General features: G+C 37.5%; 1 protein-coding gene across 1 annotated transcript in view; it reads left to right on the forward strand.

Annotated features, from left to right (window-relative positions):
- Positions 1–325: 325 nt before the first annotated feature.
- The window catches only part of LOC5573766 (PAB-dependent poly(A)-specific ribonuclease subunit PAN3), a 100367-nt gene continuing 86552 nt past the window's right edge, over positions 326–14140 (forward strand). Inside the window, exon 1 of the mRNA XM_021841227.1 lies at positions 326–435. The gene's annotated coding sequence lies outside the window, so the exon portion shown is untranslated. The remainder of the gene's footprint in view (positions 436–14140) is intronic.

Consider the following 14140-nt stretch of genomic DNA (forward strand, 5'->3'; position numbering starts at 1 on the left):
TTCCCTCACACAAACCATTCGACGAAGGGTCCACCACCAGTAGCGCCGCACCGACATCTGGCCACATCTGTCCGACCCCCTGACCACGAAACACTGACAACAGCTGAAAATCTGCTTCGCTTTCGACGCAATTCGGACACGGTGGGCAAAACAGGACAGACTGTGAGCCCGAAGCAAAATAATAACTTTGCGTTTTCGTTGCCACTATACGTACTGCTATTTGACAAGATGGTGCTGAAAGAGTGTGTATATGTTGTTACACCTTCCTTCGTCGCCGCCGTTTCCCCGTTTGGCCCACTTGGCCGTCTCTGCCTCTTGTATGACGACTGACTGCTCTGCTAGGGGTTAGCTTCGATGGTACGCGATGTCGTCGTAGTCGTGTTGTTGAGCTTGAGAGTAGTTGCGGGTTGATTTTGTTCGTCTCTCGGGAAAAAGGTAACTCCAACTAGAAAACGTCGGGTCCCCTCTTTTGAAGAAGGGGAAGTGTCCGCTGGATCCGGGAATCCGGAACGGTTTCTACGCAGTGGATTATGGAATCTGGTGGATGGGTTTCGGGTTTTATGGTGGATTTTGCGTTGCATTTTCGAAGGTGTGGAACGTAATAATTGTTGCGTTGTAGTGCTGCGATGCGATGATGGTGGTACGGTTTCACCTGCAAAAGTGACCAAGGACAAGCGAAATCGGGGGCCCCACAAGGTTGGATAACGCAGAAAACGCGTAGTTAGCGAAAGGAAAGCTACCGAGTGGTGTTTTGCGGTTGGTTTTTTCGTCTATTTCAGTGCTATTATAAAGCTATTTAGCGAGAAAAGCGAGTGGCGTTGGAGCTGGATGTTTTTTTTTTTATTCGGCAAGGTTTTTTCTTCGATTTCCTTGATGGTGCAACTTTTCCGTAGACCTTTGCCTGTGTCTCGTTTTCTGGTTATCCGTGTGTAGTGGTGGTGTTTGTGCACGTGCCTATTAATCAAGCGCTTCGGAAGGTCCTAGTTGGTGAAAACAGCGTAAGGTCAAAGGGATTTGATCTGCGAGAGTGTCCCCCTTCGGTCGATTAATCGTCCAAGAGGGGGTCAAGGCGCCATTAGTGTTTTGATCTGTACTGGTGTGCGAGTGTGAGTGCGTGAAAAGTGCCAAAAGTGAGGAAAATTGGACACCAATAGCATCCATCTCGACACTATAGTGTAAACACAAAGTGCTGAAGCCATGTTGCGTCGTCGAGTGAAAGGGTGTCAGAGGAAGGAGCAACCAACAAGAAGCCACAGTTATAAACACTCACACGAACACATATTTCACTGGGAAAAAGTGCCAACAGCAGAGGCCACTCTCGAACGATTTTCCCATTCGAATAGCAAATAAGTTGGTGAATTGCGATGCTCGGTTGTGTTTGTGCCCGCAGTTGGTGCCTCTACCCTTGCGTGGATGTATGTGGCGCTGTAGTGCCCCACAGCCTCCGTAATGATCCGTCCATGTCGGTACTGTTGGTGGTGGTTCAACGATCTTGTGGTCGCCGACCATTGTTCTGCTGCTGCCATGTTTTTTTTTTCGGGAAATCTATTGTCTGGACACTTGTATGTGTGTGTGTCTCAGTGTTTGGCAGTCCTAAGGTGGGCGAGCCGTGGGGAGAGGGTGGTTACATGGGAAAGTGTTATTGTGGGTGCATTAATGAAGGAAATTGGCACTGCCGATATCAGAAATGCAGCTGCTTTCGCAATGGTTGTGCGAACAGTTGGTCTTGCAGCTCACTTTCTTCCAGTGGTGTTGCAAATGAGCCGAGTGGATGGTCGGAAATCATGGTTGGGAAAATGGCTCGCACCACCAGATGGAGAGAGAATGGCAAACGAATCCAAATGAATCGTAATGAGGAAAATTTTAGCAAATCATGGCAATCGGTTGAGGAAATGGAAGCAACACGTTTGCATTGTTCGTGGGTGGCAATAGTTATGAAGGGAATGTAAGAAAAGTCGTAAAAAAATTTGCGAAATCTAATGCTTGAATTGCAAATATTAGGTGGCTTTGTATTCACCCTTTTGTACTAATTGGCAATCATACGAAAGTTCGAATTTGGATGTGTTCGGTCTACTGAAAGGCAGTATTTTCAATTGTTCATCAATATTTTTCGACAAGAATGTCCGATTGTTCTCATCGATAAACAAAAAAATGGGGTTTTGAACTCTCATCACTTTCCTGGGCATAGAGTATAAAGCTTGTCATATGATATACTTACAAAAGAAAAAATGGAATCTTTAGCAAAGAAAGCTCTCAGTTAATTAATAGCTGTGGAAGTGTTCATAAAATACTAAGCAGATAAGCACGCTTTGTTCCTATTTCATTTTTTAATATGAGGGATTATACGTTGCTAGTTCAATCGAATACTTCTGAAACCTGAATAATTAACTTTTGTTAAGCAGAAATTATATCATCCGTCTTACCTCATTGCGTTACCGGCAATGAATGTGTTCATGTCGTTTTTCTTAAGTCAGGTCTTCAATTGAATAACTTTTGCTTTCCAAAAGCAATTATTATCAGGGGTACTGGTATGTGCCTATGCAAAATTTGTCTTTTCATCGTCACAAGACGAAACTACATAAAGTAAGGTGGGGCAAAAGTTTAACATTAGCGGAAAAATCAACATTGTTAAAAATAACTATAAAGATTGGAATTGAATCGATACCACACAGCGACCCCCATAGAGGTAGCACGGAGCTATTCAGAAATAGCAAGCTGAGGGTCGTGAAAAAAATTCAGTCGACTTCCTAGGGCATAGAGTATCTTCATGCTTGCCATATGATATACGAATGGAAAAATGGTTAATCGGTAAGGCAAGCTTACAGTTGATACCTGTGCAAGTGCTCCTAAGAACACTTATCTGAGAAGCAGGCTCTATATACTTTTAGGCAATTGGTATTTTGTTTTCTTGAGATAAGAAATGACTCGAGCTTATGCCCCGGTTATTGGATCTTTTGGCCCACTATGGACCAAAACCAGTTTTCAAGCAATTATGCAAAAACTGAAACCCCTTCGATAAAAAATTAATATACTCTCGTTTTCTTTTAGTTCCTAGAAATTAAAGTTTGATCTTATATTACAATTTTCGCCTAAAAAATAACAATTGACCATATTTTTTTTCCAAATTTCTCATAAGATTTGAAAAGAGCGAAAGTGTCATTTATAAATAACATTCAAATATGGACAGAACATTTGAAATTTCAAATAAAAACTTTTACTTTTACGTACAGTTAAAATACGTATTATTTATGATTTTCTCCGAGAATGTCATCAGAATATATATTAAGTATTTGCTTATAGATTCAGATGTTTGTTTGAAGATTTCGTTTGGATTAAGGAATTTATTATTAGTTAATTACTACTTTTTACAAACTTCCTTTGGGATTCAATCTGGAAATATTCTAAGTATAACACCAGAAAGAACATCCGAGATTTCTTCGAAGCTTTAATATTTTTTTCAAAACAGTTTTCCTATAATTTCTAGATATGCTCTCATAGATTTCCTAACGACTTCCTCCAAGATTCCCGTTCAGGACAAATTCAATCATTCGACTTCCAGAAATGTTTCCATGAATTTCATGGGATTTCCTACAAAACCGACGTTTAAGATTTCTCGAAAGGTTCATCCAGGAACGTTTCCAGGCAAACGTTTTTATTTAAGGCAATTACGTATCAAAATGAAACTATATTGGATTTTTCGTCAAATATTTCAAAAAACGTGGCTTGAAAATTGCAGAATTTCTTTGGCATGGAAATGTTAGCAATGTTTTCAATTCGAACAACTGAGCTAGTTTCTGCAGCGCTATAACATTTTTAAGACTTTATCAATGTGATTGGATGGATCAACCACAAGTTCAGCACTCACAAAAATATTTAAACTTTTGATAAAACTGGTGAAATATTCATAATTTTGTAGCACTGCATTAAAATTCCGACTATCCGATAATATATATGCCGGCAAAGCTTTCACACCTTGAAAATTTCATAATATTTTGTCGGAGAAAATTGGATTTCTTCAACTTTAAGAGTTGTTTCCCATATTTCCAATCCAATTTTGTAGTTGAAACTCTCTAATACAAAATGTATGGGAAATTTTTACCCGGCAGAATATTTTTAACCTTCCAATTTTGTAAATATATTCAAGGTACATGAAAGTTGAAATGATCAAGATTTTTACACCGCGTATACTGCCCATAACTGCATAACAGTCACATTCGACATTTTTGACAAATTGGAGTTAATACCATGGAGAGTCATCAAATGATAAATACTTTCGATCAACTTACTGAAATATGTGAGATTGTTCTAGAAAATTCGAAAAAAAATACCAAGTTGTTTTGTCACATAGCTAATTATAAACGCATAACAGTCACACTGAGATTATAAATGAGCCTCGTAATGTAATAGCAATGAAATTTCAATCAGAATTATTTTTTGACTATTCACCTAGTATGCGATATCAGTTGTACAAAATATCAACTTCACATAAGCACTTTTGAGTTCCTGGTAATTTCTAGTAATTTTAGTTTCCTCCCATACTGCCATAAAATGCACACTTAATGTTTCTTTTACTCAATGCCTACTTTTGTCGAATGTTACAAATATGCAGTTATGGGCAGTATACAAGACTCTTAAAAGCTGTCAACGTCATAAGGTGAATTTCAATCAATACCACATCTAAATTTTCATGAGCACAAGTTAAAAGAAAAAGCAGTGGTCTTAAATGGAAATTGGCCACCTTCTAGTTACAAGTCGATTAAAAGCTCGGTCGCTTGTTTTGCTCTCTAAATTTGTACTCTTGAAAATTTAAGGTATAGTTAGGTTTGGCATAATTGAAAGTGAATTTTAATGCTTTTTTTTTAGAATTTTTCCAGGCATTGGTATTATTTTTTTAAACTTTCACGGAGCACCTGCTAAGGCTTCTTGGTGCTCCGCGGAACACGATATGAAATCCGCTGATTTATCAAAACTAGTTTGGTATCTGTTCAGAAAGGAGCTAAGTTGTTTTATAGGTGGTTTTGATTTTGTGTTTTTTTACCTTTCTACCGAAATGCCTTCTTGAAACGTCAAAGAAAAAAACTAAGCTTTGAAAAATGTTCTTTTCATAAGACATTATGGTTTTTTAACTGCTTCTTCATTAAGCTCTTCACGTAATAAGCCAAAAATATTGAAGAACCTATATATTTTTCCAGTATGTCATATTAATTCCGAAAAAACATCTTAGAATTATTTGTATCCAATTAAACTATTTCTTCTGAATGTTACAAACATATCGTCCTCAAATCATTTTTTATGAAGGATTTGACTTTGACTGCAATTGAAAGTACTGTCACTCTACCCTAAAACCCATAGGGTAATCAACACGAATTCCCTCTAGGAAAACCACAGTTACTTTTGATTCAGACGCCATATCTATGAATCGTACAGTCACCTCATCATCGATTTAGAAAAGAGTTGATGGTAAGATTTGAACATGAGGATCAGAAGATTCAGGGTTCCAATACAGAACCAATTTTTTTTCTTTACATCAATCAACAAAACATTTGTAATTTTTTGACCTGTGCATTCGGACACATTTGCATAGAAGCAGTGGCCTTTAAGTGTTTTTGCAGGAAATGCCAAAAAATCACATAATCGATTTGGTACACCTTTGGAGCTTTACTAAATTGGTTCATTTTAAAGATACGGACACCGTCTTCAGCCATTTAGCTGCACAGACTGTAAACTTAACGCTAGACAACGGAAGAGCATGCTCCAATGGTACGACCGATAAACATTCCTGACGAAAAGTTTCGATGGCTGCAGCGGGAAACGAACCCACACCCCATGACACGATGCGCTCATTGCCTGACGACACTAACTGCACGGCCACGAAACCCACAAAAAAAAATTGCATACATAACTTATTTTGATACCTTAATTCGTAATTTGATGTGATATTGGTACCGTTGAAAACTGGACAGGTCTAGTGTGCTCAGTACGGCTCAGGACAATTGGTCGAAAGACATATAGGTGAATGACGTTTGGTCGAAAGGACATTTGGTCGAATTGACATTTGGTCTAATGGTTTTAGAACATTTCATCGAAAAGGTTGACCCAACATTTGGAGGACGGGACATTTTATTTCACTCAATTTCAAAGACAATTATACCAAATGATGTAGAGCTATTTTTTCTACGACTCTCGTATTATTTGGGTATTTTGAGTTCTCTGTGAAATAGTACTGTATTCGTTGGAAACATAATGATGTATTGAATTTATTATTCTTTCAAAATATCATCATTTTTTGAAAAAAAAAAAAACGCCTCCTAAATGTTTTCAATGCATAGTTATTGCATTGATGCAGCATTGTAGAATTTATTATTCTTTCAAAATGTCATCATTTTTTATATATCTACTGATCATTATCCAAGGATGACTTTCATAACTTTCTTACTGTATTTCAGTTATTTTAGTACAGTGAGTACTCAGAATCTGTATTGAGTACCAAGTTTGACAACGCGTGACCGTTGGTAAGAATTTGGAATGCAAGTACCAGATCTGATAGGGTTGGGCGTTAAACAACTTGGTGACCTCGGACTGTGTGCATCCCAAGCTGCTTGGTAATAGCAAATTTTGATAAAACAATATCCAAATAATCAAATTTGGAAATCATTTTCGTATCATAATAAGCTTATCCAGGGGTCCATCGATTTTCTAGAGAAGTCTGGGTGATCAACTGGAATTTCAAAATATCGCTCATCGCATATTGAAGGCTTGCATCTGTTCAAGAAATACAAGTGAATCAATGATTTCTTGCACTCTATCATGTTGTTCCAGCATATGCTATTTCTAATAATCGCATATTCCATGTATGCTTTTTTCAATGACCCAATCACTGAGAATTAACGTCAAAATGTCATGTTGTAAAATTATCATAAAACCCCTCTATTGGACTAAATTCTCGACTTAATGTCCTTGCGACCAAATGTTATATGCTTCTTAAAGCAATTAAATTCGTCTCGACCAAATGTGTGTTCGACGAAATGTTCATTCGATCAAATGTACTTTCGACTTAATGTCATTCGTTCAAAAGTCATTCGACTTAATGCCATAGATTGGCTCAGTAGATGATGCGACCAATCTTGGGTTGAATAACTTCAGCCATTTCTTCAGAAATTCTCCTAAAAACTTCACAAGGAAGTTTTCCAAGATATTTTCTAGTCAAAATAAAACTACTGGATAACTAGTTTGAAAAATCCGTAGAAGTTATATTTCATAAGTTACACGAAAAATGTTTAGAAGATTTGTAAAAGTGAACTATTGGATAAATTCCTGGAGGACTTCATTTGGAAATCCAGGTTAAATTAGTTGAGGAATTGCTGGAAGTTTTCGTTTCCTCTAATAAATGAATTTTGAACCGGATCATCTCTGGATCAATGACTGTATTTCCCTTCCGAAGAAAGACTCCATTATAACTCCTAAGGTCATAAGCCATATCTGCAGAAAATCCTGGAAGAAGTCTTAATAGATTTCTTCAAATAGCCCTGGAAGGATTTTTGTATCAATTCCTCGGAGTAAGTGTGGGTGTTAAAATCCACCCAAAAATACCTGGAAGAATAACGTAGATTTAGGAAAATTATAGCATAGAGCAACTACTGGAGAAGTCAGTGGATGAACTTGTGGGACTATATCTAGAGGAAACCTTGGGATAGTCTTTAGGAAATTTTCAGAGGCATCCCTCTCGAAATTGATGAAGGTAATAGCGTTTGAGTTTTCAATGGTTTCATGGAGCAAAATCTAGAAAAATTCCTGTAAACATTCTTCGAAAAATGTTTTCAGAGAATTGGAAAAAATCTAGAGATATATTACAGGAGGTTTTCCACGAGGAGTTCCTGAAAGTATTTCAAAAGAAATCAATTGCACGATGAATCTGAAAAGAAATTTCTGAAAAACCTGTGAAACATAGTCTCTGAAAGTTTCTCTTAAGGCTTTAGAATTGTTCACCAGGATTCACTGCAAACTTAGTAAAGAAATAAATTTTGGTTGAAATTGAGACTTTAGAGATCTACCACTAAAAATATACTTTTTAGAGATTCACTTACAAATATATAAGTTATTTAAAAATAATGATAAAATCTCTTAGAAGATCCATGCTATCAACCCTGAAACAATGACGTTATTCATAATGGGATTCTGAAGTTCTTCCTTCTGGCTTCCGGAACACAGGAATCATAAGTTTTGCTTTTCCAAATCTTCAACATTATTTAGATCACATTTGCTATAGTGACCTAAATGGAATAAGGTACCCCGGGGCAAGTGAGAATCCGGGATTTGTGAGACCTTCAGGCATAACTCATCTGTAGTAAGATTTTGAAGGGGGTATTCTTCTTGAAAGTCGAAGCCATTTGTAACAATGTATTTCATAACACTTGTAGTTTTAGAGATATTTTCAACTAGTTTGGAAAATTTTAAGACATTTGACGTCTTGTGTTGTTTCGTTTTTTAATAATTGGAATATTTCAAGCAAGTATTGAGCATTTTTAAAAATTGTATACGTTCGAATTTTATATGACAAGCATATTAATTGGTTCAAATTACCCTCGAATTTCAGTATATCTGGCTTAAGTGAAACCTGCCAAAACATCAGAATCAAATCATTTTTCACGAATTTCAATAATATTCACGATAATATTTAGAAATTCCAACAAAATTGTCAAAAAGGAATCGTCACTCAATACGTTCGAAAAAGAATAGGAAATCAGGAATTAATTAATACCTTTAAAACATCATGATAAAATACAATTCGATAAAAAAACACTTTCAATTTTCTCATTGAAGCATTTTTACGCCAAACATCAGCAAATATGCTGCCGTAACGTATCTGTTTCTGTTCGGGATGAACCACTGCGACCAGTTTTCTGTGATCTTTTGTGGTATACCCGTGCCCTTTGTTTAGTGCATGTCGTTCTACTCCATTACTATTGAGAAATAATGAAGTAGTCGTTTTTTATACAATTATCATTCTTCACCATTTTGCATAGAGCCTCTTTTGAAAAAGATACCGCTATTTATACCTTTTGGAGAAAACAGTTTGTCACCATTAAACTCTCAAAAGCGCACCCCTTAATCAGGTTCACTATGCTGGTTGAATGATACCGATTTTGACCATGCATCGGTACTCTTGCGTATCAAGTTATTGCCTCTACTTATAAGGTTCAAAGTCGTTTTTTGTAACTGTGAACAGGTTTCATAGCATAAGACATTAAGATTCCTTGAAATAAGAAGCTTGTTGAGAAAGTAGGAGGTTTACTACTTCACTGATTTGGAATCGTTTCTTTCCTAGTTAATCAAAAATAAGCACCTGATCTCGGAAAGAATTTGTCTCGTGAATTGAAACCAGACTCAGATTCTGATTGAGTCATTTTTCCACTTCGACCTCCTCATCATCTAGGACAAATAGGTGGGTCTTAGTGGCTTGATACTCTCTTATACTCTTCCGACCATAACTTATCAGTATCTGAGAGAGAGGAGACAGCTCACTGACAACTTGCTTGTTTTCTTGGCTTCTTTGATTTCTTCTTCTCATGTTTGGGTTGTGCACAATGATTCGAAGAGCACAAACTGGGCCAGAACCATTTTCACATCCTATTTGTTATCAAAAAGATCATAAAATTTAACAATTTCAATAACAATTTGAGTCCAATCGACAATATTTAAATAATCAACGATTTTATATGTGAGAGCACAGAAAAACAACCTGAATTTTCAATCAAATCCAGTCTAAGTTTGGCCAAATTTTGACGTTTTTTCGCGCTCTGCCCCCCCAATGTGCGGTTTTCCAGTGACAGTTGATGACAGGTTCCCTTGACTTTTGGGAGCTCGCAATCTAAGCCAGCTGTCTCCTCTCTCTCAGATCAGTATCAACAAGAACAGATTCAACAAGAGTTCACTATGGTAGATCTTAATCGTAACGCACCTCGAAAAGGTGATCTACCCGCGTTACGGGAATGCCGTAACCCACGTTACGGGAGTATCTGACGGATGTTTTGAGCAACCGCACTGTGGGTTTCCTGTCCAATATCGAACAAGGAGTTCCATTTTTCGCAATGGTCGCTCCACCAGCTCCGCATGCTCCGTACGCTGCTGCCACGAGGCACGAAGACACTTTTGCCGACGTTAATGCGCCGCACAGTGGCGCAAGGCCGGACAAAACCTCAAAAATTCAAAACTGCTTCAAATTTATCAACTATGGTTTACCTAACAAACTTCAAAGAGCTGTATCTCAACGAAATCATAACCGATGTAAGCTCAATTGGCTTCATTTGAAAGCGTAGTCTTAAGCCTTAGCCTTGGCTATAAAAACATAAATTTCAACATATTCAGTTGATACTTGTAGCAAAAAATGTTGATTGCGATCTTTCTTCAAAATTTTGATAAATCTTCAAAACTTCGTCCGTTTTATGTGAAGTGTTTCGAGAAAATGAGTCACTCACTATGAAGCAGCAAATTATCCATACTTTCTAACGTGCAATAGTTTTTCTTGCCCCTCTTTGCCCCTGGAGGTGAAAATTCCATTTTCATTTTTCATTATAATGTATCTATTTCATCATTCAAATCTCCATCATGTGTCATAACTCGTTTAAAACTTTACTGAAATTACCACAGGGAACTTAAATATGTTTCACTAGTTTAGGTTTATACAAGTTTTTGCACTATAACCATTTTTTTTTTTTGTAATAAGAGCCTTTTAATTCGATTGTATGAAAGAACTTAATTTTGACAAATTTCACTAGAAAATCTAATTTTCAATTTGACAGTTATTTCCAACGGGTATCCAATGTAGTTGATAGATTATCATTATCGAGCGATTTTGGACGTATTTTAGGTTTTGTCCGACCTTTGCATGAAGGGCCGCTACTGTGCGCCGCGAACCAAGAACTACAACCTCCCATGCGGACCACTAGAGAAACACTGGTTACTGACCATGCCGCCGTCACCACTGCCTGCGGACATTCTTTCCAGTGTAGACATCGTCTACCGCAAACGTTGGCAATCCCTCATGGCTGTGGACGAAATGGGGTTTTCAGCAAAACTTGGTAGTCTCCTTTCTTTAAGATTTGGGAGAAAACCTTGATTACTCGTTAGATAATTGGGCCGAATTGTGTAAGGTTGAATGGGCTAATGTCATAGTATGTTTGAATGAATAGATCATTAGGCTGAACCGTTTATTACCCAATGAGTGCAGTTCTGTCAACCCGGGAGCATCATGACAGCTGCAGTACAACGTCAATGTACCGAAAAATTTTGGTCCGTGGTACTGTCAAACTCAATGAAATCATGGAGTGTTCTCAAAATAGGGCGTAAACTAGAATTATGCTTGATGGACATAAAAAAAGTTTTACATTTTTTGTTTGGCATCTGTAACATCATTATAAACGAGTGATCACCAAATAGCGATTCTCTAAAAGGATTTGTACGGTCATCGGGAAGATTTTGTATGGCCCACGAGCGAGTTTTGAATAGTGGTGTGATGTGGTCCGCATGCTGTAAGTTGCTTATAGTAACCGTTCCTTTGTTTACGAAATTATTTTTTGACCACTTGGCAATTCAAAGCAAGACAAATTTGTTAGGGATCGTTCAAATATTACGTTCAAACACAACAAGGAGTGGTAAGGGATATTTTGTAGTGTTTCGGTCCATACAATAAATTGAAATTTTCCATATAAAACCTGTTACTTCAGGGAAGGAGGGGGTTTAAATTGGCAAATTTCTTCGTTACATAATATTTGAATCATCCCTTAGATATTTACGATAATCATTAATTTATAGGAAATTGTAGTTATAAGCTTGAAATCAATCTGAGATTATATCAACTCGTAGTACATTTTCTTTTGCGGATTTGAACACTTTTTTTCTCATACTCACCATCAGATGTCTAAGTTTCAATCAGATAACACAGACAAACAGACGTAACACTTAGAACAAATCTCGATCCAAATCATAGTCACGAGGACATGTACGCCCAATGCTAAAAGTAGTGTAATTGGCCGACGGGCCAACAGATGGCGGTAGTGTGTGAACGTCAAACGCGAACAAAAACGAAGCGAGCGCTGCGGGTGGCGGATTGGCCACCTAACATATTTTTGAATCGACCGTTAAAAAGGTGGTCGATGGACAACGATGAGAGTGTGACGTCTGTTTGTCTGTGCAGATAAGCTTATTGGATGAAGTATCCCGCTTTTACGAACGCTAATATCACCAAAAATTAGCCCACTTTTACAAAAAGGGATCTAGTGATCTGGCGTTTGACTTGGGTCGCTTGATATGGACTTATCCACCGGTGCACTAAATTTACTCAGTCCAAGAATTTTTACACTTGACCGAAACACGTGGGAAGCATCTACGTGACCCGCTTAAACGTCAAAATTCTTTAACCGAGTGAATTTATCACACCGGTGGACAAGTCAATAGGCTAATATTTTCAAAGCTGAACGATCACTTCGACATCTGGTGGCTAGTAGGAGAACCGTCATAAAAGAGGTTGAGTTGAGACCGCACCGTGTGCAGCATAGGAAAGAGCAAACATATTACACTTTTTCTCGGAACAGTTATGTTGTAGACGATCAGAGAGCATTGAAAAACCTGATAAACTTTTTTTCCTTCGAAAATGTACAGATCCTTCAGTGCTCATGTACGATTAGTGGGATAAAATTGGAAAATTGGTATTTGGCTTCATAGGTTATAAACCTCCGGATTCTTTGTTTGTGGTTAAATTTGTTATAAAATCACGCGTATCGCAAGAATAAAGGGTCGAAATGATTATGCCAATGGAAAATAGTTAAATAATTAATTGATTATGAGCTAATTTTTGGGTAAAAAAAATGAATTTTGGACGTAAACAAACATTTTCAATGACATTTCTCTCCTTCTTTCCTAGCGACCTCTATGATGGTGGCGCATTAAATTTGCCTATTGACCGGAACAAAGCCAAACGTCAATATGTTGGATCCCTACCAGAAAGTAAGCTAACTTTTGGCGGCCATTACCGCTTTTAAAAAGCTGGATAGTTCAGCCAATGGACTTATCCACGGTCTACTTTTCTTGTTGATTTTTTCCGATCTAAATATGTTTACATAAAATGACATCCACGCCAACACGAATGTTCATCGGATGAACAATGCGTGGATGAATGTGCAACGAAATCATTTATTTTTCTGTATACATCGCCCGCTGTAAAGGTTTTCTTCACGCTGAAAGTTGCAGCGTGACGTCATCGTATATTAGTTCATAGGCTTATTTGATTGAAACTTAGACCTCTGGTGCTGAGTATGAGAAAAAGTGTTCTAATCCGCATAGAAAAAAAACTGCAAATAAAAAAAATATCACTTTTCGACTTGATTCGATTTCCAATAAAAAGATAAGGACACCGTCTTCAGCCATTTAGCTGCACGGAATGTAACTTAACACTAGACAATGGATAATGATGCTCCAGTGGCACAGTTGAGAAACATTCCTGACGAAAAGTTTCAATGACTGAAGCGGGAATCGAACCCACACCCAATGACACGATGCGCTTAAATGCCTAACGACACTAACCGCACGGCCACGAGGCCCACAATATTTTATTTTATTTTATTTTACGGCCAGCGCTTTCTTTTCGCTTCTTAAAAGCGATCCACAAATCAGTTAGGCTGTATTTTAAGTAATTTCTTATAGAATACTTTTCCGCAAAACAAAGCACTAACACGTCATTTAATCTTTTCATCGAACGAATTGGTACGCTCTTAAGTTCATTTGGTGCTTAAACTTGGTGATTTTATTAAATTTATTTCCATTGGCAGACGAACATATCAGACTCGCCCTTATTTCATTTCATTCCATTCGTTGTTTTGCACCCGTCAACAACGAAACAAAATTCCGATCTGCCATAGTGAAAAATTGTGCCGGCAGCGGTGGACGGCCCCATTGTTTACGTTGAAAGTAGGTACGTGAAAATTGCATTATCTGTCACTTCGCGGGGGGGTTGAGTTCTGTCAATTAATCTTTTGAGTATTTTTGGCATATTTATCAAGAAGAATTTCCTTATTTTCATAAAAAGTTTTCTTTTGTAGAGGTAAATTTGTAACAGGAAATATTACTGAGTTTTCCGTTCGTTTGT

This window comes from Aedes aegypti, chromosome 2, assembly GCF_002204515.2.
Source record: "Aedes aegypti strain LVP_AGWG chromosome 2, AaegL5.0 Primary Assembly, whole genome shotgun sequence".
NCBI classification, from domain to species: Eukaryota; Metazoa; Arthropoda; class Insecta; order Diptera; family Culicidae; genus Aedes; species Aedes aegypti.